Below are 20,116 nucleotides of genomic sequence, written 5' to 3'. Positions count from 1 at the left end.
TGAATCTGGCACAGCTTCGGTCTTTAGGTTACCAGTTTTGAGATACAGTACCTTTATTTCCTGAATCACACCTTCTGCAGCAAGTGTGGAAGAAAAACATGGGATTTCTGGTCCCCTTAATTACTTTCCTTCCTCCCTCCAGACAAACAACTTCCATCAGGTACTTCCTTTATTGGTTCAACTGAGACCAGGAAACTCACTTAGTGGGGAAATGATAGTGCAAGTTTATGTGTTCTGGTTCCATGCTGCATCATAGTGAGCTTCAAAACACGACACACTGCTGCTACACTTCACCATCAATGCTTGGAACATAAACACATGCCACACAAAACATTTGAATTAATTTGTAAGGTTTGCTTTATTCTTTCAATAATTGAAAATTAAAATGACAGAATGTATTTCAATGGCAGTCCTTTCATAACCATTTCTCACTCCAAGGTCTTCAGTAAAACAAGTGGACTATTTTGGATGCACTCGTTTGCAGATTTATTGCAGGAACTCTCTATACAACTAGAACGTGGAATCCAAATACAACCTTACAATTTATATCAAATTATACACTGGATCAAAGTTCATTATTCAGTCATCTTTTTATCATTCTGCATTTCAAAACTCAAATAGCAGGTCACATGGCTTTCACTTTTGTTCTATTTGGGAATGAATTCCTTGTCAATGTTCCAGCATTTTTAAATGTGCCATCAGTGAACAACGCAGCATTCATTTATCAAATATTACTAATCTCTGTTCTTACGTTCCTTTTACACATCTTGTCATGTGTGAATTATAAATCAGGAGGGTAAGAAATTTCTACACCACCCATAAGAGAAATAATATGTCAAACTTCATGTTAGAACCATATTTCTACCATCACCAAGTGATATCACAATAACAACAAAATGTTAGTTTTATCAAAACTGCTTGAGGGTTTGTTTCATGTGACAAACATGACATTTTCTGGTATCAAACTCATACTCAGGTGATACAGTAATACAGACTAGGGCAGATGATTACATTTATTATTGTTTTTTGCTGTCAAAACTGCAGATTGATATCTTATCTCTGATTTGAAGCTATTATAAATATAAATCGCCCTGTCCATTTGCAAGCCACTTGAATCTGAAAGAAAGCACAATTGCAATATCACAAACGGATGCTGATTTTGATAAATAGTATTTGGATAATAAGTAGAAGTTAATAGTTTAAGGATAAAATCATATTGCCAAACATAGTGGTAAACAGTTGTTAACCCATCCATTTTATTTATTACTACCTATTGCAGTTGTATATTTGTTTAGACCTGCTTTGCAAAAAGTAAGATGATTCCCTGATAATAGGTGACATGTTTAATCCTAGTAAGGGCAACTCTAGTGATGACTGTAGTATAATGTCTAGCACATATTGGGTTAAAGTAAAACTAGGTACAGTACCACCCACCCAGCGATGTAAGAGAATGCATGATCCACTCCTAGGGGTCAGCCTAGTGTTGGACAGGGCCATGTTCACAAACAAGCATGGAGACAGTTCCTAGCTTGAACCCTTTACTCTATGTATGTACATAATTCTTCTAGTTAGTGAAAATATACGGTTATCCTATTTAAGACTATGAAGACTTCATTAAGACCTACTGAATGGTATCCAACACCCTACAACAATGACTTGCTAGGGAAAAAATACTTCATTCCTTTATTAATTTGCAAAACAAATCAACAATTTACAATATTCATACAGCTTATTAGGCTTCTTAATTCAAACTTTACAAATATATATCATGTACTTGTCTAAAATCCAGGCATTTTTGATCTCCTTCAGTCGTCTCATTTTCAGCAACTGCAGAGTCTGCAAGTCTGTGGTAAAGAAATTTCTCCACAAGTAGTGTGGTCCCTATTCAAATGGATGATTAAACACAAAGTAAGATGATTACTAGGGGAATGGGGGGAAGGTGGTAGTGGTGGGGCATGGTTAGCTTAATTGGCTAGATGGCTAATATGTGGTTTAGAATAATGCCAATAGCAAGGGGTATGATCCCCTTTCCAGCTGAGCTAGTTTCAGTTGCTTGCCTCCCCGCCCTGCCACAAAATCTGTGGTTCAGCGACTCTCAAATAATCAAGGATGCTACCTGAAGAAGAAGGTGACTACCAATGACCAGAACATATATATTAGTTGAAGTGACTCAACACATGAAGGTTCACTCTTCTGAAGAAGATAAAGCCGTACCATTTTTTTAGAAAGAAATAATTTGCAACTATATAGTACATTTCACACCCTAAAGATATCAAAAGCCACATAATTACTTTTGAAGGATGGTTACTGTTGTAATGTAGACATCACAGTGCCAATTTTCACACAGCAAGATCCCATAAAACAACAATGAGATAAATGACAATCTTTTTCAGTAGTACAATTTGAGAGATAGATATTGGATATGACAACTGCCCTCTGCTCTTCTTTGAGTTGGGCCATGGGATCTTCAACATTCATCTGAGAGGGAAGGTAGGACCTTGGTTTAACATCTCAATTGAAAATTGATTCTTTTGGTACTACATGGTTTCCCAGGTTATGCACTGACATTTCTGGCATGAAACTCCCAACCTTCTGTGTCAGAAATCAGAGTGCTACAATTGAATCAAGGCTGCCATCTTTAATGCTCTATAATAAGATCATACCGATGATAGCCCACAACATACATGAACAGGAGAGGAAAAATATGTTTGCTTGCAGTACATTAATCTGATGTATTTTGCCTGCAGCCAGATGGCAGTCATGACCATTGCTTTGAGAAACAAGATTAGGGAACAGAGAAGTGTTCTACCATTACCTCGACAGAACACCTGATGGATATGAGTTTCTCCCAAACCATATGCATCTTGTTCTGCTGCAACAGACGTTACTCCTTGTATCAGTTACTTACAATTATTAATGGTTCATTTTCTAGCTTACCAGTAATAAGTAGGTATTTTTCATACCATGCAGTATATTGGGATAATTACATAAACACAATACAAGTAGCTATGTATGATGTGGAATAAGTTTCATCCTATAGTAGCATTATTGAGCATGTATATAAACTAAGAATTCTGTCATTTCTTCCAGTATTTATGCATTAATATTTTCAAGTAGTTAACCCTAAATATATAAATTTGGCTTTTTATTTTTATCACTTTATGCTTTATTTAAAAGTATATTATTTTTCTAAAAAGATACTGAAAGTCATGTCCAAGTATATGTTCATTTTCACTTTCTCTTTTCGAAAGGCTTTAGTTTTACAAATGTAGCAACCATGGTTCAATCGGTAGCACTCATGCCTCAGAAAGTTGTGTGCTCAAGTTCCACTCTAGAAAAAACAAAAAAGAACAAAATCTCGGCTGACATTTCAATACTGAAGGAGGGTTGCATGGTCAAAAGTGTTGGAGATTTTAAACCAAGACCCTGTCTGCCCTCTCAAGTAAACAGAAAAGGCCCCATGGCACAATTTTATGGTGTTTTCCATGGTGTCTTGGACAATGTTTATCCCTCAACCAGCATCAGTATCTATTTTCTCATTGCTGTTTGTGGGGCCTTGCTGTGCAAGGAAATTGGCTATCCCATTTCCAACATTACAAAAATGACTAAACTTCAAACACACTTCAGTGGCTGTAAAGCACTTTCAACATCCTGATATGATGAAAGGCAATATATAAATGCAAATTCTTTCTTTCTTGCAAGTTTGAACCTTGATGTGTCATTCATCTAGGAACAGTGCAGTTCCTGGATGGATGTTGATAGAGGTGTTGGAGGTTTTTTCTACTCTTCTGCTTGTAATCGCCTTGAGGTGATGGCTATTGTGCTGTCATTTTAACTATTCTTTCTCATGGCAGATATGATTGGTCCAGGGTCCAGAGAAGCAGTAGATCTGTCAATCATTTTGGCAGCTGCAAGAAAGTCCTCTGCCTGTCGGATTTAGCAGCTGCTTTAGTAACCCATCAGTTATTAATATTGGTGCTCCAAAAGAGACTGCACTTGCTTCTGATCCTGTTTGTTCTCCTGCAGGTATTTTTGTAGTAATCTCTCTGACCAGATGGTGCTTATTCTCAAATGAACCATGGTTGCCTAGTAAGTGTTCCCACTCGATAAACGCCTGATCGATGGGATGCTGTAAAAAGCAAAATATCATAGATTTGATATTTACATTAATTGCAGGTATTCTTGTATATTTTTACATTCCAACTGTTTAGTCTAAAATGAACTTGCTGCTGTGGTTTTCAATAGATGCCATGGCTTACCTGAAATCCTACTTGATCCTTGGAACATTTTAGAAATTAGTAGTCGTGCTTAGAAGACGGAACATTGGGTTCCCATGTTCAAATGCCAGTTTTTGCACCATATTTAAATTCCACAGAAACATGCTTAAGGTCATATCAAATAGCCTATATAAATTAATTGTCTTTTCAGTCTTCAGTAACATACTTGATTCTTTATTTACCAATATTGATTTAATTTAGCTGATGCATCCAAAATATACTTGCCATACCTGATATAAAATCATGCAGTTTCATATGATGCAAATTAGAAAAAGGACTAATGTCTAATTTTTAGCTATGGTTCCAATAAGTACATGTCTTTACTATTTCAGTCTGCATGGATCACAGCTAGTATAAGATTTTGAAACTGCAAGCATTTCTATTTTGATATTTCATACATACGATTCACATGCCACAAATAGATCACACCTATTTAACCATCATTGATCAACAAAACTGGATGGATAGTTAGATAGTTCAGTGGTTGACAAATTCCACTAACAAGGTATCAGATACCAATTGAAAGTATGTTCATAAAATACTAATATGTAAGATGGAAGACATAAAACATGACAGAAGCATATCTATGCATTATTACCTGAGTTCATAGGACATTTTGTCATACTTAGTCACAGCTTCTTAATCACAAATTGCAAAATTCATATTTGGTGGCTGTTATATGGCTGATATTTGATAGGTGTTGGGATTATAACAGACAAATGTGAAAGTTGTGTCTGACATCTCACTACGATTGAGTGAAAAGCTGGTAGAACGATATGTCCAAATCAGGTTGAAGGTACAGGAATTAAGGTTAATAAGCTGATGCAAGAAGATTTTGCCTTTTTGTGCTCAATGGTAAATTAAGTTCAGTCACAGGCACAAGGGGCTACAATACTATTGTCTGCACTCCTGGAACATACTATAATATATTGGGAAATTATGCATTGTGTCCATATAAAGTTAATGGATGGAAAATTATTGGCTCAGAGTGTGCAATTTTCAAGACACATTCCTGGTGTAAGTCAGGAATAATCAAGAGAAATACTTACCTGAGTTGACTGGACAAGGACCATTATGATGTGTTGCAAAATAAAACATGCACCGAAGTAAGGTGTCATGCAGCCAGATCAACTACTAAACAAATACTACATTAGCATCTTTAGGTATGTGTATTGCTTTGCCTCGCTACAAACATTGTTCACTATTAATAGGTTGCTAACTGCAACATAACTTACAGCTGGAAACCTTTGCCCTTTTAGATTGTGCGGGGTGGGGGGGGCATCACATAAACATATTTTGTAACAAAATAAAAAGTACTTACGGGGATGAGATTGCTCTGCACCTTAGCTGCTCAGTAGCAGAAACATGTGTGAGTCTATAGGTCTATATATTCTTACACTCTCCCCCAACTGCAGGAGGATAAAATAGGTCCCCTCATGTATAAAGCTATTACCAATTTCATTTGGCACATTGTTTGCACAGATTCAGATCTAGGCAACAGCAAACATCCAAAATAAAAACAGAAGATTCTGAAAAAAAACTCAGTAGGTCTGACAGCATCAGAGGAGAGAAAAAGGTTTTAAACATTAACTCTGTTTTTCTCTCACAGATGCTGCCAGACCTGCTGGGCATTTCCAGAATTTTCTATTTTCATTTTAGATTTCCAGCATCTACAATATTTTGTTTCTGTTGTAAGTATCCAAGGTAACATTTAGCAAATAAACAAGATGTTTCATGGAGACACGAAACCAATCTGTCATTGGCAATCAAAGCTGCCACAGTCATCAACTTTATGCTTTTGGCTTCTCCCAGACCAATACAAGGATGTCCCCACAATCAACTACTTCTCTGTCTTCATGCCTCAAAAAGGAGACTGATTAAGTATGTTGAACAATTTCATCTTCTTTCCCATGGAACAGCAACAATGGGTTGGTTGGCATTTGCCATAGTCATTTGCTGTATTTTCCAAAGTATTGGAGATAATCAAGATGAGGTGGAGAGGTTTAGGCAGAGCATTTCACAGTTCAGGACCTTGGCTGCAGCACGGCCACCAATGATTGAACGATTACAAGAGGCCAGAATTAGAGGAGCATAGATGCCTTGGAGGGTTGTGGGACTAGAGGAGATTACAATAATAGGATTCAGAGATAATCATGGCAGAAGAGAAATTCAACCTGCAAGGAAGGGCAAAACCAGTTTCAAACAGTGACCAAGATGATACCATTACAGAAGCACCAGTACACCTAAGAAGATTGCTGAACTTGGCTCTCATCCAGCAGATATTCGGCTAAGTACCTGAACTGCTTGCTGAGTAACTCTCTAATCCAATAAGGTCAGTAATGTGGCTTCAAGCACTTCTTCAACTAACATCTATGGCAGTACTTGATTCAATCAAGAAAGAAACTCTCTTACAAAGTTCAAATACATTCAACTCAGTTTATTCATCTACTTTGTGTTATGTATCACTGATGTAAGTGTACTTTCCCTTAGTGCTGATATATTGAACACAACTTCTTGCTTCTAATTTGTGATTAATTTTAAAATGGTTTTCCAGTGGAGGAGGTAATTATGCTGGCTAGTTTAAGCAGAAGCTGTATTATGCTAGTTCCCAATATGGTCCTGAATCTGTTTTAGAATATCTGTCATAGCTGTATCTGGATAGTCTTCCTAGCATTCTGACATATCTAGTGTTGCTTGTGCAGGGGAAATAGATGAGCCAGAGGTGTTGGTTAAAAAAAATCCCTTCATCAGACCTTTTCTAGCCATTCTCATACTACTGAACATTCTCGCTTCATAATCATTGAATTCAGATAATTCAGTCTGAGGATGACACTGAGATTTTTGAAGCCTTGCCTCATAGCACAGTCCGTGAATCTACCAATATTTGAAGCCGTACGACAAAGCTTCTTGCATATTGGAGCCCCAAGCTGTCGTACCAGTAGTCTGAGCAATCATGTAATACTTAGCTTGGTCTTAGAACCTGCACCATATAGACTCTACTTCAGACTCCACTGAATCTGCAACACCTTTCCTGCATGTACTGCACAGATGCAGTTAGTAAACTCTTCCATATTCTTAGGCAGAAGGTGAAAGATATTTTGAACAGTCTCAAGTAGCTCCTGTAGGCGTTCCTACACAGACAACAGCCTCCTTTTGTAGAAGAACCAAATTACTAGGCACTATTACTAAGGAAGGAATGGAGCTGGCCCTCAGGCAAGCAGGTTCCTGTTCCATCATTGCCACTACAACTTGCTCCTCCTCACTTGTACACTGTGACCAAACTGGTGCTATCTTCTCAGACTTACTATCTAAATCCTGCAGGGTGTGATTAGCTATCTTGGTCCTTATAACTGTTGGTGAGATGATGCAAGATGCTGGTGCATGCTGACTTGTTGATAACCTGTTACACAAAAAATAATGTTATAAGGGGCACATGAGATATTTTCAAATAGTGTTAGTGTTGCCTCAATCTTGAATTTCCTTGCCTGATGTAAACAGGGCGGTGATGGCCTCAGAATGAAGTTAGCAGCCTTACCACCCCATTGACGCTGGTGATACAGCCATGCATAGCCGAAGGCCACTTAAAAGTCAAGATCCACCCATTATGTGTAACAAATGTGCAAGTGTATAACTGTGAGTGAATGTGTGAGTAAGTGAATGAGTGAAAGAGTGGAGAAAACATAAGGAGAGTAGCATTCACCCTGAGCTCAGGAGGCATCCAGTTTCCCTCTCTCCTAAGCTCCTAGAGTTAATTAATTCTTATGTTACCTATTCAAAGACAGTCAAAGGTTTGCATTTCTGGGCTCTCTGCCAGTTCAGATATGTTTCTTTCTTTAATGTTCCAACTTGTCCTGCAAGCAAAGAAGTGAACTCAAAAGGGGTAATTTTCCTACTGCATACTGCGAACCTCACTCATTAGTAAAGCCTATCTGAAGTTTGGATCAAGGGTGTGCATAATTTTGTAAACATTGTTATTAATCTTGGGCAGTAAGCAGGCACCTCATATGCTTCCTGAAACCTGGGGCAGGATTTTTCATGTGGCGGGCAGGCTCGGCAGGAGTGGGTGGGGAGACAATCACTGCCCGCGATCGGCTCCGCACCACCATTTTACGTGGGTGGACCAATTAAGGCCCGGCCAGCGTAAATTGAAGCTCCCGAGATCAGCGGGAAAGGGCGGGCAGCGGCGGGAGGCCAATGACCGCTGGGTCCAATAGTGACCTGGCGGCCTATTCAAATACGGTGAAGGCAGCTGTCCTGAGGCTGCCACTGATTCCAATCAGGAGCATGAAGGATAATGTCTTCAGAGAGCAGGCCAGGCGGGAGGGTAGGTTGGCGGGGCAGTCGGCCCCGAGGTTCTCAGATGAATGCCTCGCTGCCCTCCTCAAGGAGGTGGTAGTATGCCGCAAGATCCTGGTGCTAAGGGACGGGAGTAGGAGGCCCCACTGCCTAACAAAATGTGCCTGGGAGGAGGTCGCAGAACGGGTCAGCTCCCATGATGTGGTGAGATGCACCTGGCTGCAGTGCTGCAAGTGGCTTAATGATCTCTTGCGATGGGAAAGGTGAGTATCGTGTTGGCATGCATCACTTAGCAGAGCAGTTAGGTTGCCCTCCAGTCCCCCACCTCAGAATTTTGCTTTTGTATTCATTCATTCACAGGACATAGGCTTCGCTGGCTGGGCCAGCATTTATTGCCCATCCATAGTTGCCTGTGAGAAGGTGGTAGTGAGCTGCCTCCTGGAACAGCTGTATGTGGTGCAGGAACACGCACAGTGCTGTTAGGGGGCAAGTTCCAGGATTTGGACCCAGCGACAGTGAAGGAACGGTGAAACATTTCCAAATCAGGATGCTGAGTGATTTGGGGGGGAACTTCCAGGTAGTGGTGTTCCTATCTATCTGCTGCCCTCGTCCTTCTAGGTGTTGGTGTTCGTGGGTTTGGGAGGTCTTTGAGTGTGAGTGGCAAATGTGATGGAGGCAGCATCTGGGCAAGGGGGTCAATCCTGGCTGCTTGCAATGAGTGTAGTGCGGCTCCAGGGTCATGGATCGGATGAGACCTGCAAGGTTTTCCTCAGGTGGGGGTAGCAAGGCTGCAATGGCAATGCAGGTACAGGGTGGACTAATCAATGCTCTTCTCTCCTTTCAAGAGAAGACAGCAGACAATAATGCAGAGTGGCTGCGGACTGGCGGAAGGCAGTCCCACCTTCTCATCATCACCAGATACGAACAGGAGGCACTGGAGCTGGAGAGGTGCCATACGCCCAGGTCAACCAGCCATGGTGAGATTGGGGTGCCACTGGAAGGTAAGAGTGCCGTGCACTGAGGTCACAATGTCTGTCAACATTCCACTGTTGACTGTATATTGATTTCAGCCTCCAACATGGGATCCCCATTGATAATGGAAGGTGGAGCACATCCTGATCCGGGTGCCAGGCATGCACATTAACAGTGTAATGGCTTCAACTAATCAAATGTCCTTGTTCTTCTTTTCAGTCCCACCAAATCATGCCCAGACTCAGGAGGCAGAGGGGCTGCCACTCACCCCTGAGGGCACAGAAGACATTAGCGCGCCAGCGTCATACCCTTTCAGCCAGGCAGATACCAGCACTTTGGTAGGAATAAGCTCTTCGGCTAATATCTCGGTGCACAGCGGTGAGGGCACTTCACATTCGCTTGAGGTGCAGGCAGAGGCACAGAGAGCCCAGGGTGCCGGCAGTCGGAGGAATGCTGAAGACCAGGAACATGCTCAGTCAGTGGCTGATGATGAGCCTCAGGAGTCGTCCCTGAGGCAGCAGATGCTGGAAGTCCAGCAGGGTGTGCGGGAGGATCTGCCGGAGATACATCAGGGAATGCGTGGCATGGTCTCCGTGATGGAGGAATCCATGCGGAGCATGACAATGTAATGACCCTCATGGCCGAGCGCAATGCCCCCTCCATGGAGAGAGTGGCGACTCTCATGGAGAGGCTGCTGCAGGAGATCAATCAGGGTTTCCTGGTGATGCGCTCGGACCTGCAAGTCCTCAAAGCGGCAATGACCTCAGGTAGTCAGTATCAGTGTGGGAGGTGGATTGGGCACCCAGTGTCCCAGCTAGGCACTCACCCATCAATGGTGAGCAGCGAGGTCCACAGCTACCTCGCATTGGCACACGAGCTGTCTGTCGTCTCTATGGGCTCCCCTCAGAGCACTCTGGATGATGGCAGCAGCTCCTCTGCCCCTCTGCCAGTGACTGTGGCATCTGATGAGGCTGCGGCGACTGTAGAGATGCCAGCAGTGCAACTGGCCGCTCCCTCCCAGTCGGTGCCAGCACATGCTCCATGGGTCAGAGGATGCCCACCAAGGACATCAAGGCCAACAGGACAGCAGAGTCAGCAGGCCATCTCCAATGCCAGTGCCAGCAAATGGGGAGTACCTAGACGTAGCACCCACAAGCATAAATGTAAAGCACCTTAGGCACAACACGGGCTTATCACAAGTGGTTTTCTTTTGCCCCACTTTTAAGTTACTCTTAAGTTGGTGTGCTGTTCAACACATTTTAATGTACTTTGATATCTGTATGCAAGTTGGTAAACATTAAATGTTTTGGTTCTCAACAAGCCTCTGGGTGCTTCATTAGCTCTGCAGATGAAGGGGAACCCGTGATGTTATGAGTGACTTTTTTGTCATTGAGCTTTATTGAAATGGCACATAGTTCATGTTGCTGACCAGGCAAATGTTGCTCTCAGGTATCGAATATGGAGGCTGCAGCCCTGGCATGTGTTGATGGTTCATCTTTGGTAGGCTAGCTGAAGGAGCTTTGTATCAAAGCCTTCCAGGTGTCCCTGCCTCCCTGGAGGATGCCCAGGTTGTTGTCTATCAACTCAGTGTTCTCCTGACCGTGCTCGGCCTCGGACTCAATATTGGACTCATCATCTGCTGCCAACGCAGCTGCATCAACATCTTCTTCCTCCACTCCATCCTCCCTTTCTAGCACCAGATTGTGGAGAGTGTAGCATGCAATCACTATCAGTGACACACATTCTGGGGGGTATTGCAGTGCACCCCCTGAACGGTCCAGGCATCGGAAGCGCATTTTGAGAAGACCGATGGCTCTCTCCACCACAGCCCTTGTGGAGGTGTGGCTCCTACAGTACTGCTGCTCGGCCTCTGTTCTTGGATGGAGGGGGGGGTGCCATGAGCCACCTTTTGAGTGGATAGCTCTTGTAACCCAGCAGCCATCCATCCAGCCAGGCTGGAGCACTGAAGAGCCTCTGCACCTGGGAATGTCTCAGGATGTAAGCGTCATGGGAGCTGCCTGGGTACCTTCCGCAGACTTGCAGAATCTGCATCCTGTGATCACACACTATCTGCATGTTCATGGAGTGGAAGCCCTTCCTGTTGATGAAGGCACCGGGCTCACCCACTTGCGCCTTGATGGCCACATGTGTGCAATTGATTGCACCTTGGACGTGGGGGAAGCCAGCAATTGTGGCAAAGCCTCTGGCTCGCTGAGCCTGGCTGGCCTCATCCGAGCAGTAGTGAATGGAAGTCAATGCAGGCCAGAACAGAGCATCCATCACCAGCTTGTCACAACTATGGACAGCTGACTGGGACACTCCACAAAGATCACCCACCAACCCCTGGAAAGAGCCGGAGGCATATTAGTTGAGGGGAGCCGTGACCTTCAACACCACTTGCATGGGGTGTCCACCTGTACAGCTGGGGTTGATTTCAAGCCCGATCATCTGACAGATGGAGACCACTGTCGCCCTTGAGAGATGGAGCATCCTTCGGTACTGCACCTCTGACATATTGAGGTAGCTGCATTGCCGCCTGTAAACCCTGGCAGCAGGATAGTGGCATCTTTTGCGGCCCCTTCCACCTTGGACTTCCTGTTGGCCCTGCACCCCTTGTGCCCACGCCTGTCCTCCCACAGGTGGCTCCCCTGAAGGCTGAATATGAGCTCCTGGCCTCCTCCCCCTTCTAGCCCTCTCTTCCTCCTCAGAGAAGGTGCCTCCAGTGGAGACCGCAATCCCCATTCCCAGGGTAAGAGAAGGTTGTCTGATACCTGGAAGGCCCCAAGTGTTATGATTCCTCTAGAGTCCTGAACTGAGCCTGTTCTATCTGTCAAAGCAGCTCTAAAGTGAAATGAAGTTGTCTTGTTCACACAAGCAAGTAGCAGTAAGTAATAAACTGAAGTTCTAACAACTAGCATTTGTGAGCCCACTCACCCCTCTTATCCCGCCTGTGGATGAGGTTTTTAAAAATGTGGCCTACCTGCCTGCCTGTTGCATCCATATGACGCACTGAAAATCGCACAGGCTGCAAAAAATCATCTTCAATTGCTGCCTCAAGGGCCTTAACTGGCCCATTGGTTAATGGCGGGCGTGCCTCAGAACTCAAAGCGTGCCTGTCTTCTGAAATATCGCGCATCATTTTACGCATCAGCATGTCAGGCCTGCCCCCGCACGCTGACTGAAAAATCCTGCCCCTGGGAGTGAAATTGAAAGTGGAAGCAAGTGCACTATGATCTGGGAGGTAATTACTCTGCCCCTATTTTAACCCCTACACACCATACACTTGGGCTTAAAGTCGGCACTGAGCTCAATGCTGTACATGCTTTCCATTTTTATGGTTTGGAATGATGGTGGGAGAAATGTACATTTCTGTCTTATGAAGGAACTTGGCATAATTCTTTGATGAACATGAGAGGGGAAAACATAAAAGTATAAAGTGACTTTATTTGGTGAGTGAACCTAAAATTATTGAAAACCATTGGACTAAGAGATGTAACTTCCTATCTCTAGTTTCTGGCTGTCTTGTACTTTGTCCACTCCTTTCTGTGCTGCATTCTTGTGGTAAGGGAGACCCTTTCACACCTTATTCATCATCACCACCAAAGCTTCAAGAAACAGTAATTGTTTGTTATTACATTGAATGTAACAAGTTACAATGATTCTTGAGACGTTGTTGTTCTGTCTTGCAGGACTCCACCAGATTCATCCAGCCATTCCAATTAGAATTCTTGTAATTTGTTCTACAATGCTTCTAAATGTTTGAGTAAACTTCTGAACTTGAAATCAGCAAAATCCTTTTAATGTCCAATTGTATGTGCCAGGTTGTAAACATGACCACTGTTTTTTTTTATTTTTGCAGGATCAATACTGTTCAGTGCTCATTTCTAAATGAAATCTTCTGGTTGGCTATTTAAGTATCAGTACTAATTTCATTATAACCATTAACCAACAAAATAAATACTAAATGAAAGTTCAGTAGTAGTTCATGGGTTGAATGACTTATTCAGGTAACTGACAAAATAGCTACATGAGTTTCAGTTTCTCCTTGCTCTGAAACAAATGGAGAAATAGCTGCAGATAGGGAGAGACAATACTGCTAACCTTAATCTAATGGTAACTGCCAATGTATGCCATTAATGTGCTAGTTTGCAGCAAGACTAATTAATCCAAAGAGATGGCTGTTGGAGAACAGCAATCTGATGGCCCCAGGACCTGAGAAGCCAACCTTTCTCACCCCTTTAAAAGAACATGATAAAATACCAAGTTAAATACTAACCAGTATAATTACGTGTCAGTTTTAGAATAGATGACACCAGAATGAATTCTGTACTAAACAATCACAAATTTTCTTTGCAGAATTAAGTGAACCAGATTTCTATCTCCCTGAGCTGTTGCTCCATCAGACTGATGAGGGAAACGTATAAATCCACAAATCTAGTATAGAAGAACAGCGTATTAAAATGCTTAAGTAGCACCATCTAAAGAGGCACTATATCAAATCTATACTTAGGGATACCGATATTGACTTCACATGAACATGTATTTGATACAATCGCAATCTACCAAACTTCCCTTTTGTTGTACAGTATTTAATCACTGGTGACGGGGCAAATGACTTGATGCGGCACTGCAACAAATCCCATGCTTTACACGTGTAATACAATTTACTATTGAACATGTGTAACATAACTTATTGCTTACCACATGCAACATAATTTACTGTTTATCATATATAACACAATTTACTGTTTATCATATATAGCACAATTTTCTGTCTGAGTACCTTAAATTTCTATTAAATGTCCCAGAACAGAAGGCATGGAAACACCTGCCTCAGCATAACTGACTATAACAAATAATTTGGTCCACTGGTGAAGCACAATATTGTAGAAGATGCAACACCTGCCCCTTTACTTCCCCTCTCCTCACCGTCCAAGGGCCCAAACACTCATTTCAAGTGAAGCAGCATTTCACTTACACTTCCCTCAACCTAGTCTACTGCATTCATCGCTCCCAATACGGTTTCCTCTACATTGGAGAGACCAAACACAGGCTGGGTGACCGCTTTGCAGAACACCTTCGGTCTGTCTGCAAGCCTTACCCAGACCTCCCTGTTGCTTGCCATTTCAACACTCCACCCTGCTCTCATGCCCACACATCCGTCCTTGGCTTGCTGCATTGTTCCAGTGAAGCTCAATGCAAACTGGAGGAACAGCACCTCATCTTCTGACTGAGCACTTTACAGCCTCCCGGACTGAATATTGAGTTCAATAATTTTAGATCATGAACTCTCTCCTCCATCCCCACCCCCTTTCTGATTTTTCCCCCTCCTTTTTGTTTTTTTCCAATTATTTATATAGATTTTTCTTTTCCCACCTATTTCCATTATTTTTAAATGTACTTCCATCCATTGTTTTATCTCTGTCTTTTAGCCTTTTCTGATTCCTTCACCCCACCCCACCCCCACTAGGGCTATCTGTACCTTGCTGGTCCTCCTTTCTACCCTTAATTAGCACATTCCTTTAGATATTATCACCACCTTTAACACCTCTTTGTCCTTTTGTCTGTGACATCTTTTGGTTATCTCCACCTATCACTGGCCCTCTATCCAGCTCTTCTTGTCCCACCCTCTCCCCCCTTAAACCAGCTTATATTTCACCCCTTTTCTATTTTTTCTTAGTTCTGTTGAAGAGTCACGCAGACTCAAAACGTTAACTGTGCTCCTCTCCACAGAGGCTGCCAGACCTGCTGAGTTTTTCCAGGTATTTTTGTTTTTGATTTAAATATAAAATCCTGATACAAGCTTAAAATGCTCCTCAATTATCCTCTTCAATTGCATAGCATGCTAAATCTAAGTAATCCACTACCAATGTTCACATGGATGAGTCTAACTATTGTTCTTCTGTAAACCTTTCTATCTTTTTTCAGACTGACCTGTGGAATAGAGACTGTTGCAGATTTGCAAATTAGCTATACTTATTTAGCAGTAAAGAGTCTTGACGTTATCATGATCTGCATCCAATGTCATAATTTTAACCTTTTCAGTTTACTGATATCTGAATCAGGATTGACTGCAACCATTATGGTGGGATGTTAAGTTCAATCAGAGTTTAAGATGGGATTTAACATACTAATTATACAGCAAAAACAGAGACCCTGACAAGAAACAAGTACTAGTCCAGGTCAGGCAGAATGGCTTTCATGCATGAACAGCTCACTCTTTCTTCTCGCATATTTACGAATTCTCAAACTACCTAACAGTGTTCACATGGATGTACCCTTAGGAGTTTCTCTCTGCTGTCAATTGCACTGAGGTCTCCCAAAGTCTCTTGCTTTATAATAAAAGCAAAAATCTTTTTTTTTCCCTTAGTTCTGTTGAAGAGTCATACGGACTCGAAACGTCAACTGTGTTCCTCTCTGCAGGTGCTGTCAGACCTGCTGAGTTTTTCCAGGTATTTTTATTTTTGTTTTCTCTTACTTTATATTCTTTTTCAGGGGTGGATTGGGATGGATTATTGACAAGGCCTTATTGTTCTATAAAGGCTTACTTTATTTTAAAATACCAAGTAAAAAGTTGAGTCCTTTGCTTAAACTATGAGGTGAAAACCTGCCTTTAATTTTATTCACCTGCCATTAACTTCTCTGAGACTTCGCACCTAACTTTAGGAGCTCCATTGTTTGTATTGGCCTGTCAATGAGCTGCTGTAAGTGGCTATTAAGTCTATCTGTTCCAATTTCTTTTCAGACTATTGAACAATGGAATGATGCACCAAAGTAAGGCCTATTCTACTCCTACATATCAATTAACTTTTACATTCCAGCAAACATCCTAATTCAGCAAGATTAAATGAAAAGCCTAGCACAGCTTTGTACTAAGTTTTTTAAAAAAGATTCTCATCCAGTTGCTCTCCCACTATTGTACTATTGCAGAGACTCATCTGACCATGATCCCTTCTCAGGCTAGCTAGAACTGTCAACACCTAAGAATAATCATTCTAGAGAGGTGAAAGAAATGAAACCTTAAGCAGTTTCCAGGAAATTATAGTACCAACCTTTTCCTTTACCTATTTCAAGATGACTACTCAAAGTATTTCTAATTTGTTACACCAAACATGCCATTTTTTGCAAAGAAGTTATCCATCTATCAACATTCAACCTTACTGATGGATGCATATCCCTTTTAATTATTATTACAAATCCATATATTTTAATGGCAAAATGTTGCATGTTTTTATTTGCTATTTCCCACCCAAAAAAGCTTTGTTCACCTTGCAGGAGTGAAATTGCGCTTTCTAAAAATTAATTCATGGGAGGTGGAAATCACTGGCTAGGCCAATGTTGGAGATGGTCATTGCCTGGCACTTGTGTGGTACGAATATTATTAGCCACTTGTCAGCCCAAGCCTGGATATTGTCCAGGTCTTGCTGCATTTGGACATGGACTGTTTCAGCATCTGAGAAGTGAATGGTGTTGAATATTCTGCAATCATCAGCGATCATCTCCACTTCAGATCTTATGATGGAGTGAAGGTCATTGATTAAGCAAACTTTGGCAATAGCGGAAACTGCACAATAGCGAATCAATGAAAAAGAGTGAGATGGACTGAAAAGAGACATAAGGCAGGAACATACCAAATTCTTAATGTTCTCAGTGACACCAAATGTCATGGGCTCTGTCACAGCTGGCCCCACAATGCAGATGACCATTTCCTGTGTGGGACTCAGGAGATGTAGATGTCACTGTTCTTGTACCAGTTCTGCTCTCTCCTGGTGGTGATGGATGACCTTGTCCTGCAAAATAGCAATAATTATGTCAGTGATTATGTTGCATTGTGTTTGGGTGATGTGCCCACCACATTTGAATAGCTGGAGTCATGTAGAAGCAGCAGGAGTTGGGCATGAGGTTGGCATCATTGGAATGTGTGTGAGGATGAGAAGGAGAATCGGAATGTTAGATTGGTGGCACAGTAGGAAGAGGTAATGAGGAGATCCATTCACTGACCTTGACCACCTGCATGGAGTCATTGAACTTCTTATGACACTGCAGCCAAGTGTTGGGATGAAACTCTGGGCATTGAGTGCCCTCACAATATGCTCCCATTCCTTTCAGACTGTTGTGCCTTGAGACCCTTCAGGTGCCTCCCATGGAAACATGACCTCTTTCCTCCTGTCAAGCTCACTAAGGCCTCCAGTGCTGCAGCCATGAACCTGGAAGGTTCTCTCTCTTCCCTGGTACTCCATTTGTGCAGCTCCTGCATGCAGCCAGTATCAATACAGGTAGTCAGAATCAGCTGCCTTCCATGGAGTGTAGTTTCCCTTTAAGAGGGCTAAACCGCCTTTAAGAGGAGTAGGCTGGCTGCACCACATGCTTTCAAATCACACTGCTGAGAGCTAGGCAACCAATAGCATGCGCCCTACTCTGCCCAATGTTACAATCATTTGAAAGAGGAGCTAGCACCAAGTTTGTGTGCTGCCTGCTTCAACGGAAACCAAAGCGGGCAGGTTACAAATCATGATTCCTGCACCTGAAAATTGGTCTTAATGAACTTTTAGCCTTTTAAGGTAATAGATCTTCATTTATCATCAGAGATACTAATAAAATAAGACAAAATAAAATATGTTGAAAGTTGAAAACAGATCAGTGAATATGTGAAAGATATTACAGATCTGGTGGATCATTCATCACCACAAATATTCACCAGTTTCTCTTTCAGATGTCCATTTCCAGCATTTTCCACATTTATTTTCTCATTTATCAGTAGATTGATAATGTGAAAACTTTAGTGGCTCTCTTTTCATTTATTTTCACTTTTAGGCTCAATTCTGCCAAAGTAATTTGACATTCTAATCAGTTTATTTGAAGTTCATGTTTATAGTAGCATTCTCAACACTATCCATTCAGAGGATTTCAATTAAACAAGCTTCTATTAATTAAATTATCATTGTATTGTATAGCATAATTTTAATTTAAAAAATGAAATCAATCCAACATCCATTGGTTCACTGCTACTTAGTATATCTAAATAATGGCCTTTGAAAAACATTTGGTGGTTTCAAGAGTAAAAGCTAACAGTGTCGCCACAGGTACTTTGAATAGGACACTTTCACAGAGCTGCCAAGACCTGTTTGGGGTTCAGTCTGTTAAACACTACTGGTCTAAATGGAGTGTCACAGATGCCACTGTATCTTTGGAGAGTGATAATAAGTTGATGTCTTAAGCTCACTTTCAATGCTTACACCTGAGGAAGCTTCAGACTTGGACTTGACACTGCATGAGAAGTTGTCCTCTGGGACTGCATATTCCTAAAGTCCGAAGTTACCGTAGACCTCTAAGTATCCCAGGTAACCAACCCAATCACGCAGCACTCAATGTAATTTCACTCAGTGAACACTTCATCGAAATTATAGATCAAGAGCTCAATCAAGTAAATTCACTGGCATAAAGCTTCCTGATTTTAACCTGGCCCAGGAATCAGGTGGGTGAATATGTAATGAAATGACAAAAATAAGTTCATGTCAGGGATATGGAGTGCACAAGGAGATTCATAGCCCTTGATAAATGTAGGGGAGCAAAATGTAAGCCCCACTGAAATTTGGAGCAAAATGAGCTCCTTTTGTTAAACGCAACAATTATAAAGATTAATTTTATTTCTTATTAAATTTAAAGGAGCAAAAGTATTTTAAGATTGATGTGATTGATTTTAATTATTTAACCACACATATTGGGTGGGATTTTCTGGTCCTGCCAGCAGTGGGAATTGTGGTGGGTGAGGGATGAGGGGGTGGGGGGGACGGGGAATGGAAAATTTGGAGTCAGGCCAAAATAATTTATCCTTCAGCACTTTCATGGCGGGTTCATGGCGGGTCGTCTTTCCCAGTGGTGAACGTCAGGATCGTAATTTGCATGTCATGAATGCTCATTAATAGAACCAGAGGCCATGATCTTGTACCCCTGTGAAATCTTCTGCCCCGCCAGCAAGAAATCAGAGGGTTCTGTTTCCCGATCTACAAATGTGGTGTGCACCCGGTGTGGGAGATCATTTTCACCTACCTGCCACTGGATGTTGCCTTTGACATTCGCACAGCTCTTCTTTCGGATACTGGCAGTGTATTGTACAGCAGGTGGCACGCACATGAAGGAAGGCGGGGATTGGAATCACAAAGGAAGGGGGTGGGGTAGGTTGGAACATATGTAGGAAGGGTGGGTCGGGAGGCCAATTCCAAGAGGAAAGGTCCATGTAAGAACAAACCTCAGGGGGTGGGGGCATGCCTGGGGAAGGGAAATTCTGTAAGAGGCATGTGTCAAGGGAAGGAAACGCTGCAGGGGATCGGGCGGGTGGGGCATGTGTTCGGGAAGGGCTAATCTGCAAGAGGTGGGTGTCCGGGTGTCTTTCAAATATGGTGCCCGAACATGACAGTGGTGTAGCGTACTTCCTGCCTGTCCTGCCACGAGATTCAACATGAACCTTGCGTTGCATAATTAATGAGCCGAACATCGCATCATTCGGTGGCTTCACCTGCTATGCTTTGCAGCGGGAGTTGCTCCAATTTCTCGCCCCCGTCCCAGAGTGC

The 20,116-nt window shown here is 42.3% G+C and overlaps 1 long non-coding RNA gene across 2 annotated transcripts; it reads right to left on the bottom strand.

Moving 5' to 3' along the window:
* Positions 1-371: 371 nt before the first annotated feature.
* LOC121272673 lies at positions 372-19,829 on the bottom strand. Of its 2 annotated transcripts, none has more exons than XR_005941900.1 (3): positions 19,596-19,829; positions 17,177-17,335; positions 372-1,116 (listed from the first exon to the last, which is right to left on the bottom strand). It is a non-coding gene; the product is annotated as an uncharacterized LOC121272673 (long non-coding RNA). The 2 variants fall into 2 exon arrangements; XR_005941899.1 differs by lacking the exon at positions 372-1,116 and adding an exon at positions 3,657-4,129.
* Positions 19,830-20,116: the final 287 nt, after the last annotated feature.

Source organism: Carcharodon carcharias, chromosome 2 (genome assembly GCF_017639515.1).
Source record: "Carcharodon carcharias isolate sCarCar2 chromosome 2, sCarCar2.pri, whole genome shotgun sequence".
NCBI lineage: Eukaryota > Metazoa > Chordata > Chondrichthyes > Lamniformes > Lamnidae > Carcharodon > Carcharodon carcharias.
The sequence above is the reverse complement of the archived record's forward strand: the minus strand, read 5'-3'. Positions and strand labels throughout refer to the sequence as shown.